Genomic DNA, 16,398 nt, shown 5'->3' on the forward strand with positions numbered 1-16,398 from the left:
TTGGGACAACCCTTCATTTAACTACTGTACCTATCAATTATCCAGTAGTAGTAATTATGGTTCCTCAATATACATTTAACATATTACAACGTAGGCTGTGTTACAGCACTACTTTTGGTGTCACCCTCAGGAATTGCTCTTGAGAAAATGTAATGTAATTGTCCCCTCCAAAGTTGATATCAGATTTTCACCTCTGAAGCCACACCCACCAAATGGGAACAAACGTACCAAGAACGTTTCGGGGGAAACGTGTGGTTCAGTACAAACAGTTCCGCAACGTAGCAAACGTTCAAGCGAATTGAACGCACCTCAGAAAAAAAGTTACCGTAGCAAACGTAGTTGGCGTGGGTGATGAAACTGGAGTCAAATGAGCAATTTGAGGATTACGGGTTTTAACAGACAATGTGATTTTAGGATAGGATAATCTGTACATGCCTTTTCAGAAAAAGGTACCGTAGAAAACGTAGTTGGTGTGGCTGCTGAAGCTGGAGTCAAAGGAGCAATTTGAGGATTACGGGTTTTAACGGTCTTTAGAATAATCTGTAAGTACATTTTCTCAAATATAATTTTAGGTCTATCTCTTACTAACATGAAGTAAATAGTTATCTGTCCATGCTGGACAGCAGATAACTCAAACTGTAGGCTAATATTTTCTGACTAAAAGCAAGGCAATTCTGTAAGGCAGTGTTTATTTGACCGACTGAAAAGGAAGAAAGTAGGCTATATTAGGCTAAATGATCCTGCCTATGATATTGTGATTTATTAATACATTTGCGCATAGCAACTCAGACTAGCATGATGCACACGTGACCCAGGGTAGTCCATCGTAGCTGACTAAACTCAACCCATCGTGAAGGAAGTTTCTGATTAACTCTAACGGAGTCGAGCAGAGAACAGGCTTTGTGGGATTAATCTCCGACTAAATAGATTCGCTCAAGGTCAATACTTTTAAAAAAAAGATTTCGTTCAGAAACGCATACCTTGAATCAGACGACAGGCCTAGGTCTCCAAATACTTATTGAGCATGCGCATTTTCGCTTTGTTGCCATCTTCGAGAAACATAAATGAGCATGCAGTCAATGGTATTGTATTAACTTTTGAAAACTTATAGATTTCAGCAAACAAAGGCACGCATCTACGGAGGACAAACATAGGTACACGGTAAGCGTTTTATAATGTACATTAAAGTAGGCTATAGACCTTGGGTGAATGGAGTAGTCGCGCCCTTACCAAACATATTGTAGTTTTGAAACTGCAGTATAACAAAAGTTATACTGCACTATAACTGCAGTTACACGGCAAATTTACAACTGCGAAAAAACGTTGTTTTGGACGAAGTATTTGCAGCATACTGTAGTTATATTGCACGCTGACTGCGATCTGTTTTTGTAAGGGCGTAACGTTAGCTGAACTCCACGAAGCCTGGGGCCTCATTTATCATTAACAGTGCTTACATTTGACGAAATTCTGACGTAAATGGAGATTTTAGGATTTTTCGTGCGCCACAAATTATGGGGATTTAGAAAACTGTCACACACAACATAGCCTAGTATGTTTTCATTGATAAAACAGTGCCATATTATATTTGTGCTTTGTGAACGAGCGCTAAAACCTGTGGAAGTTACATAGAACAATGACATGTATACATTAGACCACGAGAGGAAAAGGCGACATGTATTTGCTAGTCTGGAAAGGGCAGCATACCAAAGATTAGGATAAATGGACATACTACTGATGGAGGGACACACACAGTCTATTTAGTCGTAACAAGGGCAACATACCAAAGAGCACACCGAGCTAAAAGTCCACAGGGTAGCTATACATATATTATTTTTAGGACAATGAAGGGTCCTGCCACCATTATAAACTAACTGAAAGCAGATATGGGCGTGAACAAACAGGACACTTACATTAAAAGATAATGGTGGCAGATGGACTGGGAGAAGTAAATTAATTTGCATGTGGGATGAACTCATATGCTGTATGTGTATAAATACAGAACCAGTGCTTAAGGAAGTTGGTTGTTCCACTTCACATGTTCTTGTAAGTGTTATATTTGTAAAGACGATATTCCACCACAAACCCTGCCGTGAAAACGCCTTAGTTCACATTTTATGGTAAAAAAAACCCCACCCTAATTTGGAGATGTTGGAACTGGGCCATGAAAGTTCCTTAAAGAAAGCACAATGACACATTTTGGCAGAGGTGTGTGTAGAACGTTTCAGTGGTTTTTCCAAAATTGTTTTTCAATATTTTTTTATCTGTGAATGATTGGTTTCATCTCCTGGTTTTTATATATTGCCAGAAATTTAGAGGTACTACATATAATATTTTAGCACTGTAGTTCTAAAAAAAAATGTCTTTTAATATATCTACAGTAGTAGAGGAATAATAGTGTTTAAAGACACCCCCCCCCCCCCAAATAATGCATTTTAATGTTGCAGCCTTCTTATTGGTGAGCCGCCCGCTACCCGATTGTGCCACAGCTACCTGCATGTGCCTATAGGGGATTTTTCATTACATGTGTTATGTATCTTAGAGTACTAAACAGAATCAATATAGGCTTTACCGTATGTGTGTGTCTGGGTCATTAGGCTAAGGGAAGGGTCATTTAGGCATTTTTTTGTATCATTGCTATGGTTACGCCACCAGTAGAATCTATGCTCTGAAGTCTGTGCCATTAAGAGGGATATCCAAGTTAAGATGGGTGTAAACAAGGTAGAAGCAAGACGAAGAGATAAGCCAGCAGCATACCACCCTGCATCCTACTGCTGGCTTGCTTCTGAAGCTAAGCAGGGTTGGTCCTGGTCGGGCCCTAGATGGGAGACCAGATGCTGCTGGAAGTGGTGTTGAAGGGCCAGTAGTAGGCACTCTTTCCTCAGGTCTAAAAACAATATATCCCAATTTCGGCTTGTTGCTTTGTAATAAAGTCTATTTGAATTCACAAGTTCCAGTATCTGAAAAATATTATTGGACCAATATTTCTACTACATAACACAATTTGTTAGGATGTGATACTTCTACAAATCACTCAGCTTCAGTCAATTTGACAATAGATTTTCTGGCCACAAATAAAACATGTAGCACCTTTTTTAAATGGGCTATGATGTTGAACACCTAATATTGTACCGAAATACTGTAGCCTACCCATACTGTCAAGGCTACCGATCTATTTACCTTTGAGAATGCTTGGCTATTGAATGAGTGATTTGATAAATGCTAGCCTACTATTTGTTGTGGGGTGGGAATAATTTAGACCACTTATGTCAGAAAAGGAGAGATGTCCTGCAATAAGATTATTTAGGCCTATAAAAGTCAAGGAAACATATTAGATGACATGCTGCTATGCTATCTCCTTACCAACGGCAAATGCACTGTTTTGTCATTAGACCTACGTTTTTATTAGCCTACCATTATTAGAATTCCTGTGCATCAAACACCTCCCATTTCTCCAAATGAACAATATGCCTATATCAAATTAAAGTTTATTTGTCACGTGCACCGAATACAACAGGTGTAGGAGACCTTACAGTGAAATACTTACTTACTGGCCCTAACCAACAGTGCAATTTTAGTAAAAAATAGGTATTGGTTGAACAATAAGTAAGGAACTAAAAAAAACAACAGTAAAAAGACAGTGAATAATAACAGTAGTGAGGCTATATACAGGCACCAGTAAATCGGACTAATTGAGTCAGTATGTACATGAAGGTATGGTTAATGTGAAAATGCATATATGATAAACAGAGTAGCAGCAGTGTAAAGAAGGGTGGGGGGCACAATACAAATAGTCCTGGTAGCCATTTGATTACCTGTTCAGGAGTCTTATGGCTTGGGGTAAAAAAAATAGTGTTTCCTGAGAGGGAATAGGCTTTGTCGTGTGCCCTCTCCACGACTGTCTTGGTGTGTTTGGACCATGTTTCTTTTTTGGTGATGTGGACACCAAGGAACTTGAAGCTCTCGACCTGCTCCACTACAGCCCCGGAGATGAGAATGGGGGCATGCTGTGTCCTCCTTTTCCTGTAGTCCCTAATCATCTCCTTAGTCTTGGTTACGTTGAGGGATAGGTTTTTAGTCTGGCACCACCTGGCCAGGTCTTGACCTCCTCCCTATAGGCTGTCTCGTCATTGTCGGTGATCAGGCCTACCACTGTCTATATATTTGCAATACAGTTAATCAACCTTCTATACTGAACAAAAATATAAACGCAACAATTTCAAAGATTTTGCTGAGTTACAGTTCATAAAAGGAAATCAGCCAATTGAAATAACCTTAAATGTTTTTTCATGGCACATATTGCACTTTTGCTTTCTTCTCCAACACTTTGTTTTTGCATTATTTAAACCAAATTGAACATGTTTCATTATTTATTTGAGGCTAAATTGATTTAGTGTATTATATTAAGTTAAAATATGTTCATTCAGTATTGTTGTATTTGTCATTATTACAAGTAAATAAATAAATAAAAAATGGCCAATTAATCGGTATCGGCTTTATTTGGTCCTCCAGTAATCGTTATCGGCGTTGAAAAATCATATCCGGTCAACCTCTAATTAGGAGCATAGGTTTGTTTTACTTTAGCACCATTAGACATGCATGTGCCTTGGGAGTCTGTTTATTTTTGGACCATTGCTATGGTTACGCTACCAATATAATCTATGCCCTAATGTCTGCCAATAAGAAAATGGAAACCAAGCTGAAGTGAGTGCAAGGCAAAAAGATAATGGTGGCTAAATGCCAGAGGGGATGAGTCATTAACATAAAGAGGAGTTACTATGTGTGTGACGTAAGGATGAAAACTATAGAAAGTGTGTGCCGAGGCTGGAAAGTTGGTTGACCCATGAACCAGCTCGGCTTGTTACTTTGTAATAAAGTCTATTTGTATTCACAAGTTCCGGTATCTGAGAAATGAAATAAAGCAAATATTTCTACAACACTTTGTAACTGACTAAAGCGGGCAAATGACGTTGGCATGCTGGAGAAGTGTGCTCTTCATGAATGAATCCCGGTTTCAACTCTACTTGGCAGATGACAGTGTGTATGACTTTATGTGGTGCGACCGGTTTGCGAACAGAGGTTGGGTTATGGATTGGACAGGCATAACCTACAGACAGCGAACACAAGTGCATTTTATTGATGGCAATTTGAATGCACAGAGATACCGTGACAAGCTCCCGAGGCCCATTGTCGTGCCATTCATCAGCTGCTATCACCTCGTGTTTCAGAATGATAAATGTCGCAAGGATCTGTAAACAATTCCTGGAAGCTGAAAATGTCCTAGTTCTTCCATGGCCTACATACTCATCAGACATGTCACCCATTGAGCCTGTTTGGGGTGCTCTGGATCAATGTGTACGACAGTGTGTTGCAGTTCCCACCAATATTTCCGGACAACATTCCACAGGCCACAATCAACAGCCTGGTCAACTCTATGCAAAGGATATGTATGTGTCGTGCTGCATGAGGCAAATGGGGGTCACCAGATAGTGACTAGTTTTCAGATCCAGATTCTCAGGCACCGCCTCGCGTGTATGTCCTGGATGGCTGTGAGCTCCTCCCAGTGATGTGCTGGACAGTCGGCACCAGCCTGTAAAGGGCTTCCAGTTGAGGGTTGTGTACTTGCCATACCAGACGGTTTTACAACCAGTCAGCAGGATGCTCTCGATGGTGCAACTGTAAAAGTTCCTATGGATCTAATGGGCCATGCCACATTTCTTCAGCCTCTTGAGGGAGAAGAGGCACTGCCATTCCTTCTTTACGGCTGTGCTGGCGTGAGAAGACCATGTTAAGTCCTAAGTGGTATGGACACAAGGATCTTGAAGCTCTTGACCCTCTCCACTGCGGCCCCGTGGATGGGGATGTGCACCCGCCCCTGTTTCCACGATTGGCACCTTGGTCTTACCTGTCGTTGAGGGAGAGGCTGTTGTCCTTGCACCACACTGCCAGGTCTCTGACCTCATTGCTGTTGGTGATCAGGCCTACCACTGCCGTGTCATCAGCAAACTTGTTGGAGTGGTGAGTGGAAACAGTCATGGGTGTACAGGGGGCTAAGCACACACCCCTTGGGGGCAATGTTGAGGGTCAGCATGGCAGAGTTGTTGCCTACTCTTACTATCTGGCTTGTCAGAAAGTCCAGTTGCAGAGGGAGGTGTTGCAATGTATGTGGATCTATCTGTTGGGTCTGTATGCAAATTGGAGTGGGTACAGGGTGTCTGGGATGATAGAGTTCTGTGTCGTGACCAGCCTTTCAAACCACTTCATTATTACAGATTTGAGTGCTACATGGCGGTAGTCATTGTGGCAGGATGCCTTAAAGTTTTTGGGAACCGGAATGATGGTTGTCAGCTTGAAACATGGCTATTACAGACTGGGACAAGGAGTGGTTGAAAATGTCTGTGAAGACGCCTGACAGCTGGTCTGCACATGCCCTGAGGACATGCCATGGAACACCGTCCGGACTTTCTCACAGAGGCTGATGTGAGATCACCCTAACCTTGTGCGTAAGTTGGCCTAGTTTCCCCTGCTAGTCAAAACCGTCAGACCTGCCCTGAAAGCAGTGAGTATCCACTAATAGTACAGTGTAGCCTGGCTGATGTGACTCACGTGGCTCACAGCAAAGGGAGAGCTGTCTGGACAGTAGTTGTAAATGGGTATCTTTCCAGAGTTTGCGCACCTGATTCAAATTGTCTACTAATTATCAAGCCCTTGACTACTTGAATCAGGAGATCTTAAGGTAACTGCCAAAATAAAGGAAAAGTATATTGAAAGCAGATGCTTCCACACAGGTGTGGTTCCTGACTTAATTAAGCAATTAATATGCTTAGGGTAACTTATAACAATTCCCAGTTGCCCATTATTTTGGCCACCATGGCTAGAAGAGATCTGTGATTTTGAAAGAGGGGTCTGAAAGGAGCATAGTGGGCTTAAAGGGTGTGTGTGGCTGCATTTACACAGGGAGCCCAATTCTGATATTTCTCCACCAATTGGTCTTTGGACGAGTCATATCAGATCTTTTCACAGCAGATATTTTTCCGAGCTGATCTGATTGGTAAAAAGACAAATAATATATATATTTTTTAAAGTTCAGAATTGGGCAGCCTGTGTCTAACCAGGGCTGCATTCCAAACACTTAAAATACACACCGTATTCCCTCAGCCCTCAAATTAAGTAGATACTTCTGATGACGTATCATGATGCCTGACTAGTGTACACTTGCAGGGTGAGGGAGGAAGGAATTATTTTTAAATGGACCGCAATTGCCCGGAAAGTCATCAGTCGTGCATCCCGCAATGATTGTGTTTTCAACAACCGGTAGTTTGTGGGTGCTTTATATGCGCTACAGTAAATTATGATTGCATGTCTACTTATATTAGCTATATAATTATTAATGTATGGCTACTGTATGATAGCTAGCAGATGAATTAGCTAACTTACGTTAGATTGCCTAGCTGGAACTTCTGAAGAACTCAACAGCCTTGGTTTCTCATGACGGTCTCGCCTGGTTCACCAACTACTTTGCGGACAGAGTTCAGTGTGTCGAATCGGAGGGCCTATTGTCTGGACCTCTGGCAGTCTCTATGGGGGTACCACTTGGTTCAATTCTCGGACCGACTCTTTTCTCTGTAAATATCAATGATGTCACTTATGCTGCGGGTGATTCCCTGATCCACCTCAACGCAGACAACACCATTCTGTATACATCTGGCCCTTCTTTGGACACTGTGTAAACTAACCTCCAGATGAGCTTCAATGCCATAACTCTCCTTCCGTGGCCTCCAACTGCTCTTAAACACTAGTAAAACCAAATACATGCTTTTCAACCGTTCGATGCCCGCCTGACCAGCATCACTACTCTGGACGGTTCTGACTTCGAATATGTGGACGACTACAAATACTTAGGTATCTGGCTAGACTGTAAACTCTCCTTCCAGACTCATATTAAACATCTCCAATCCAAAATTAAATCTAGAATCTGCTTCCTATTTCGCAACAAAGCCTCCTTCACTCACGCCGCCAAACACACCCTCGTAAAACTGACTATCCTACCGATCCTTCACTTAGGCGATGTCATTTACAAAATAACCTCCAACACTCTACTCAGACTACATCCAATTTGCTATCACAGTGCCATCTGTTTCGTCACCAAAGCCCCATATACCACCCACCACTGCGACATGTATGCTCTAGTCGGCTGGCCCTCGCTACATATTAGTCGTCAGACCCACTGGCTCCAGGTCATCTATACGTCTATGCTAGGTAAAGCTTTGCCTTATCTCGGCTCACTAGTCACGATAACAACACCCACCCGTAACCCGCACTCCAACAGGTATATCTCACTGGTCATCCCCAAAGCCAACTCCTACTTTGTCCGCCTTTCCTTTCAGTTCTCTGCTGCCAATGACTGGAACGAATTGCAAAAATCGCTGAGGCTGGAGACTTATATTTCCCCCATTAACTTTAAACATCAGCTATCAGAGCAGCTTACCGTTCACTGCAGCTGTACATAGCCCATCTGTAAATAGCCCATCCAATCTACTTACCTCATTTTTATTTACCTTTCTGCTCTTTTGCATACCAGTATTTCTACTTTTTATTTATTTTTTATTTATTTATTGGTGGTTTTCCACCACCATCAACAAAACATCAAATGATGGAATTTCTTGTGGAAAAATGGTGTCACATCCCCCCCAATAGAGTTCTAAACACCTGTAGAACCTGTCCCAAGGTGCATTGAAGCTGTTCTGACGCCCTATTATACACTGTTAGCGTTTCCTTTATTTTTGCAGTTACCTGTAGTTCATGGCTACAACCAAACTTTGAAATGTCTGGGGTCTCCCAGGAGAGGTTTGAAAACCACTGACATATGTCAGCTAACCTAAGTTTATTAGATATGAGGGACTGATCTGATAACACACCATGAATGACTGAGTAGGTTTACATGCACACTAGTTTTGGCAATAAACAGATTATGCAATAGTCATAAATACCTTACTCGTCTTATTCAAAATCGAAGTAGGCGTACGGCGATTAAAAACACCTGGTTTTCTTAGCAATCATTCTAATCGTTAGGACATGTAAACTAGGGATGTTAATGGTCAACCGTTAATCAGTTAGCTGCCGAAAAATACATTTGACCGGTCACGCTTATCGTTTTATGGGTTAATTTGCATAATTGTGTGGAATTACATTTGTGCATGTGTATTTTCGTTAGTTGTCATGCATTTTATTTGTCACATGTGCGCAGCATACAGAGCCTAGTTATAGGAGTGGAATAGCCTACCACCTGTCAGACAGCAATAGAGTATCTCCTCAAAAAGTCTGTAGGCTACTGGAGTGCAACCTGCTTTTGTAATCCGTCATTGCACAACAAATAACCATTTTAAATACAATCGTGTGTTAACTTTGGCCACAATAAAACAAATTCCCATTCTCATCGACGGGTCTGCAGTGGAGCAGGTTGACAGCTTCAAGTTCCTTGGTGTCCACATCACCAACAAACTAACATGGTCCAAGCACACCAAGACAGTTGTGAAGAGGACACGACCAAACCTATTCACTCTCAGGAGACTGAAAAGATTTGGCATGAGTCCTCAGATCCTCAAAAGGTTCTACAGCTGTACCATCAAGAGCGTCTGGTGTCATCACTGCCTGGTATGGCAACTGCTCGGCCTCCGACCGCAAGGCACTACAGAGGGTAGTACATACGGCCTAATACATCACTGGGGAGACAGGCTTCCTGCCATCCAGGACCACTATAGCAGAAAAAGGCCCATATGGATAGTCGAAGTTCCAATAAATGAATAATACTCTTGACCAATCAGAATGACGCAAATGCACACGAGGTAAACAGCGGATGGGCTCCTTCTCTCCTGTGTTTCCCCCCCCCGCTAAGAGTAACAGTGAAAGAGAAGTCTGATTCAGTGATGTTCCATTTTTGTATGGTTAAACCATACATCTAAATGAACGAATCCTCGTTCACTTTGCCTATGGGTGGGAAACTGTGTACCCAAACTGATGCACATGTTCCATTCTATCTTGTAATCTAATTTCCCTCTTAATGGCTCCCCCAACTAACTTTCTAGAGGGGCACGCACCCCTCGTGTTTGCCCAATCTATCAGTCGTTGGTTCGCTTCCTCATTTCTTCCTGCGAATGCTTGTTAACGTTTAATTATGCCAATGTGCTTTCATTAATTGAAAACCCTTAATCTATTTTATGAGAATGTGTAAGATTCTTGTTTGCATTAAATAGACGCAGACCAGTCTTTTAATAATAGGCAACAGAATTTATTCTCGGAGTGCGCTGCCACTTAACCACGAGCAACAGTTTATATACAGATCATGATGTAATTTCATTGCTTTAACAGAATCCCCTCTCGACCGGGACAAAGTGAGGTGAAAAGTTCATTCTAACTTACGAACACACTCCCAGGTAACTTTTGACCCCTCAACATTATCGATCACCACTGAGCTGACAGGTCTAATTAACAGAGAACTTAGGAATGCACTCACTGTCTTATCTAAAAACCCCAGAGCTAAGTTTCTGTAGGTTCAACGCGAGGTTAACGACCTTGTGTTTACACAGTCCCCAACCCATTCGTTTCTTCCTAGTTGGAATGGTGTTCATTAACTTTAATTACTCCTTGTCCGTGTCACACAATCCCTTCTTATGAACTCATATTGTTAATCAGATATAATAAAACACAGTATAAGTTTACTTAGTTACAATTCTATTTAAAATGGGGATATTGTTTATTAATTTATTCATAATAATTCCGAAACAATGCTGGAGCTACTCCCAACATTCCGGGTGAGGGATAATGCCCCCCTCCCCCTGACCATCTATGAAAGTGGGGGATCCCTGACTCTTTTAGATTGCCATGGGCTGAAATACAATGATATCTCGCCCAGGCTTCTGTCTTATTCGCGGGGGGTTTAACCCATTGGTCATAATAATGTTGTGCTGTTTTTCCTTTTTTCCTATGGAACATATTGTTTGGTTCTTGTCCCCAGTTCCATAGGGGAGCTTCAGTACACATTTCCTGCACCATCTCTAGACTAGGTTGATCATTTTCCTGCAAACTTCGAAGGTCTAGAGTGGTCCATAGGGTTGACCTAGGGTAGGCCATTCCCGGGTTTGAACTATTATGGGTAGTAAGACATACCCACCCTGTGGTAGAATATTTTATTGGTTTTTCTCCAGCTCTTGCGGAGTGGGGGATGTCATATCCCCACACTCCATACTCCATTCTGTGGAATCTATCCATAGGGCCACTAATGAATCCTGGGTAGTTAAGTTCTGTTTTTCGCATACGGTAAAGTAAAGTTCTTCCAGTCTCCGACCGGATATTTTGGTTGAGATTTACCCGGACATTATTTCCAGACGGACAGCTAATATACTTCGCCTCGTGATCAATTTGATCGCTTATTAACTTTTACTAATACCTATAGTTCTATTACAAAACTATTTCGAAGTGTTTTGTGAAAGTTTATCGTCGACTTTTTTTAATTAAAAAAAATGACGTTACGTTATAAGACGCTATTTTTTTTAGTTTATCACAGTCTTCATAGATCGATATCTAGGCTATATATGGACCGATTTAATCGGAAAAAAAATACCCAATAGTGATTATGGGACATCTAGGAGTGCCAACAAAGAAGATGGTCAAAGGTAATGAATGTTTTATATTTTATTTGTGTGGTTTGTGTAGCGACGACTATGCTAATTATTTTGTTTACGTCCCCTGCGGGTCTTTTGGGGTGTTACATGCTATCAGATAATAGCTTCTCATGCTTTCGCCGAAAAGCATTTTAAAAATCTGACTTGTTGCCTGGATTCACAACGAGTGTAGCTTTAATTCAATACCCTGCATGTGTATTTTAATGAACGTTTGAGTTTTAACTAGTACTATTAGCATTTAGCGTAGCGCATTTGCATTTCCAGATGTCTAGATGGGACGCCTGCGTGCCAGGTAGGAGCAAGAGGTTAACACATAACACGTTTAATGTCTCTGTGATTTCCTGCGTTTGTTTTTGTGCCTCAGCTGATGTGTCAGTTGAGGTATTCACACTAGGCCTGTTTCCTGTGCTACTGTTTCCTGAAGCACTTGTGGTTACGGTCGTGCTTGCAGTTGGTGTGGTTAAATTAGTCATACGGCTCGTGTTATATTCCGAGACAGCTGGGCTCTAGGCTGTCATGGTAATAGACAGAGTTTTTGATGTCGGAGGCCAGGTCGTGGAGTTCATTGTGGCCTTAGGGCTGTGGCACTCCACCCCCGTCCATGGCTGACCATGAGTAGCTTGATCGTAGATAAATGTAATCTCAGTAGCAGCGTAGCAATCTCCCAGTTGCCCTTATATTGGCCATTTTCACAGGTTTGATTAATTAGGGATAGTGAGACGCTAGCGTCTCAAGTGGCCAATAGCCTCGGGAAATGCATAGCGCCAAATTCAAATAAAACGCGATAAAACTCAAACTTTCATTTAATCACACATGCAGGGTACTCAATTAAAGCTACACTCGTTGTGAATCCAGCCAACATGTCAGATTTTAAAAATGCTTTTTGGTGAAAGCCTGAGAAGCTATTATCTGATAGCATGCACCCCCCCCCTGAACCACCTGAACGAGTTGTAAACAAAATAATTAGCGTAGCCGGCGCTACACAAAACGCTGAAATAAAATATAAAACATGCATTACCTTTGACAAGCTTCTTTGTTGGCACTCCAATATGTCCCATAAACATCACAATTGGTCCTTAATTCCGTCCATGTATACCCAAAATGTCCATTTATAAAGCAGGTTTGATCCGGAAAAAAACAGCTTTCCAAAACAGAACTTCAATCCAAAACATTTCAAAAGTTGCCTATAAACTTTGCCAAAATATTTCAAACTACTTTTGTAATACAACCGTAGGTATTTTTAAACGTTAACTTGTTGCGACGAGCAATCCCGGATCCGGGAGCGTAATTATAGCCTCAAGCTCATTACCATAACGCAACGTTAACTATTCATGAAAATCGCAAATGAAATAAATATATTGGCTCACAAGCTTAGCCTTTTGTTAACAACACTGTCATCTCAGATTTAAAAAAAATGCCTTTCAACCATAGCAAAACAAGCATTTGTGTAAGAGTATTGGTAGCTAGCATAGCATTGAGCCTAGCATTCAGCAGGCAACATTTTCACAAAAACAAGAAAAGCATTCAAATAAAAATCATTTACCTTTGAAGAACTTCGGATGTTTTCAATGAGGAGACTATGTTAGATAGCAAATGTTCAGTTTTTCCAAAAAGATTATTTGCGTAGGAGAAATCGCTCCGTTTTGTTCATCACGTTTGGCTAAGAAGAAAAAAACGAAAATTCAGTCATCAAAACGCCAAACTTTTTTCCCAAATTAACCAGTTCATCCTAGTGGGGCGCTGTGTCATTATTGGATAAAAAGACGTGCCCGTTTTAAGCGCAATATTTTGTCACAAAAAGATGCTCGACTATGCATGGAATTGATAGCTTTGGAAAGAAAACACTGACGTTTCCAGAACTGCAAAGATATTCACTGTGAGTGCCCTAGAACAGAAGCTTCAGGCAAAACCAAGATGAAACTGCAACCAGGAAATGAGCAGGGTTTCTGAGGCTCTGTTTTTCATTATCTCCTTATATGGCTGTGAATGCGACAGGAATGAGCCTGCCCTTTCTATCGTTTCCCCAAGGTGTCTGCAGCATTGTGACGTATTTGTAGGCATATCATTGGAAGATTGACCATAAGAGACTACATTTGCCAAGTGTCCGCACGGTGTCCTGCGTGGAAATTGGTGCGCAAAACTCAGCTGCTGGTATTTTTCCATGGGATTCTGAGACGAAAGCATGCTTCCACGAACGGCATATCAATGAAGAGATGTGAAAAAACACCTTGAGGATTGATTCAAACAACGTTTGCCCTGTTTCGGTCGATATTATGGACTTAATTTGGGAAAAAGTTAGATGTTTTGGTGACTGAATTTTCGGTTTGTTTCGGTAACCAAATGTGATGTACAAAACGGAGTGATTTGTCCTACACAAAGAATCTTTCAGGAAAAACTGGACACCTGCTATGTAACTGAGAATCTCTTCATTGAAAACATTCGAAGTTCTTCAAAGGTAAATTATTTTATTTGATTGCTTTTCTGGTTTTTGTGAAAATGTTGCGTGCGATAAATTGCTACGATAAATGCTAAGCTAGCTATCAATACTCTTACACAAATGCTTGATTTTCTATGGTTCAAAAGCATATTTTGAAAATCTGAGATGACAGTGTTGTTAAGAAAAGGCTAAGCTTGAGAGCAGGCATATTTATTTAATTTCATTTGCGATTTTTAGAAATCGTTAACGTTGCGTTATGGTAATGAGCCTGGGGGTGTATTCACGATGGCTAAGATCAAGAGGTTAACTCCATAATATCGACAGAAACATGGCAAACGTTGTTTAGAATCAATCCTCAAGGTGTTTTTCACATATCTATTCGATGATATATCATTCGTGGAAGTTTGGTTTCTCCTCTGAATCACATGGAAAAATACATGCAGCTGGAGATTACGCACCAATTTCGACGGAGGACTCCAGGTGGACACCTGGTAAATGTAGTCTCTTATGGTCAATCTTCCAATGATATGCCTACAAATACGTCACAATGCTGCAGACACCTTGGGGAAACGACAGAAAGTGTAGGCTTGTTCCTGGCGCATTCACAGCCATATAAGGAGACATTGGAACACAGCGCCTCAAAAATCTGGCTCACTTCCTGTTTGAAGTTTCATCTTGGTTTCGCCTGTAGCATTAGTTCTGTGGCACTCACAGACAATATCTTTGATGTTTTGGAAACGTCAGTGTTTTCTTTCCAAAGCTGTCAATTATATGCATAGTCGAGCATCTTTTCGTGACAAAATATCTTGTTTAAAACGGGAACGTTTTTCATCCAAAAATGAAATACTGCCCCCAGAGTTTCAAGAGGTTAATAATCGATGAAATTGTAGACGAGGCAAACTGTATTCGATAGAGAAAGTAAACAAAACATGCTCCTTTTTCCCTCTTGCGTAACTATCAAACGTGTAACGTTGTTCCAGGAAGTGCCTCTTCTTCGTTTCACCAACGATTAACTTCAACCCAATTCCAAAGACTGGTGACATCCTGTGGAAGACGTTGGAACTGTAAAATGGGCGCTATCTAATTTCCCTTGGCAAAGACAACTGAGGGAACTGTCAGAGGGAAAAACATTTTTTTTTTATTCTGAACAGTTTTTCCTTGGGGTTTTGCCTGTTACATAAGTTTTGTTATAGTCACAGACATGATTGAACCCGTTTTAAAAACTTCAGTGTTTTCTATCCACACCTACTAATCATATGCATATAATATATTCCTGGCATTTTATTTATTTATTTCACCTTTATTTAACCAGGTAGGCAAGTTGAGAACAAGTTCTCATTTACAATTGCGACCTGGCCAAGATAAAGTAAAGCAATTCGACAGATACAACGACACAGAGTTACACATGGAGTAAAACAAACATACAGTCAATAATACAGTATAAACACGTCTATATACAATGTGAGAAAATTAGGTGAGAAGGGAGGTAAAGGCAAAAAAGGCCATGGTGGCAAAGAAGAATGTGCAAAGTAGAAATAAAAATAATGGGGTGCAAAGGAGCAAAATAAATAAATACATTAAATACAGTTGGGAAAGAGGTAGTTTTTTGGGCTAAATTATAGGTGGGCTATGTACAGGTGCAGTAATCTGTGAGCTGCTCTGACAGTTGGTGCTTAAAGCTAGTGAGGGAGATAAGTGTTTCCAGTTTCGGAGATTTTTGTAGTTCGTTCCAGTCATTAGCAGCAGAGAACTGGAAGGAGAGGCGGCCAAAGAAAGAATTGGTTTTGGGGGTGACTAGAGAGATATACCTGCTGGAGCGTGTGCTACAGGTGGGAGATGCTATGGTGACCAGCGAGCTGAGATAAGGGGGGACTACCTAGCAGGGTCTTGTAGATGACATGGAGCCAGTGGGTTTGACGACGAGTCTGAAGCGAGGGCCAGCCAACGAGAGTGTACAGGTCGCAATGGTGGGTAGTATATGGGGCTTTGGTGACAAAACGGATTGCACTGTGATAGACTGCATCCAATTTGTTGAGTAGGGTATTGGAGACTATTTTGTAAATGACATCGCCAAAGTCAAGGATTGGTAGGATGGTCAGTTTTACAAGGGTATGTTTGGCAGCATGAGTGAAGGATGCTTTGTTGCGAAATAGGAAGCCAATTCTAGATTTAACTTTGGATTGGAGATGTTTGATTTGGGTCTGGAAGGAGAGTTTACAGTCTAACCAGACACCTAAGTATTTGTAGTTGTCCACGTATTCTAAGTCAGAGCCGTCCAGAGTA

The 16,398-nt window shown here is 41.2% G+C and overlaps 1 protein-coding gene across 6 annotated transcripts in view; it reads left to right on the forward strand.

The window, feature by feature from the left end:
- The first annotated feature begins 275 nt into the window (after positions 1 to 275).
- si:ch211-106e7.2 (uncharacterized) overlaps positions 276 to 16,398 on the forward strand; it is a 33,729-nt gene continuing 17,606 nt past the window's right edge. Inside the window, exons 1-2 of one of the 6 annotated variants that reach the window (XM_035737721.2) lie at positions 276 to 542; positions 1,112 to 1,161. The gene's annotated coding sequence lies outside the window, so the exon portion shown is untranslated. Of the gene's footprint in view, positions 543 to 752; positions 1,162 to 16,398 lie in introns of those variants that run through there. The other 5 variants (XM_035737720.2, XM_035737723.2, XM_035737724.2 and 2 more) reach the window with 5 other exon arrangements.

Source organism: Oncorhynchus keta, chromosome 26 (assembly GCF_023373465.1).
Source record: "Oncorhynchus keta strain PuntledgeMale-10-30-2019 chromosome 26, Oket_V2, whole genome shotgun sequence".
Taxonomy (NCBI): Eukaryota; Metazoa; Chordata; class Actinopteri; order Salmoniformes; family Salmonidae; genus Oncorhynchus; species Oncorhynchus keta.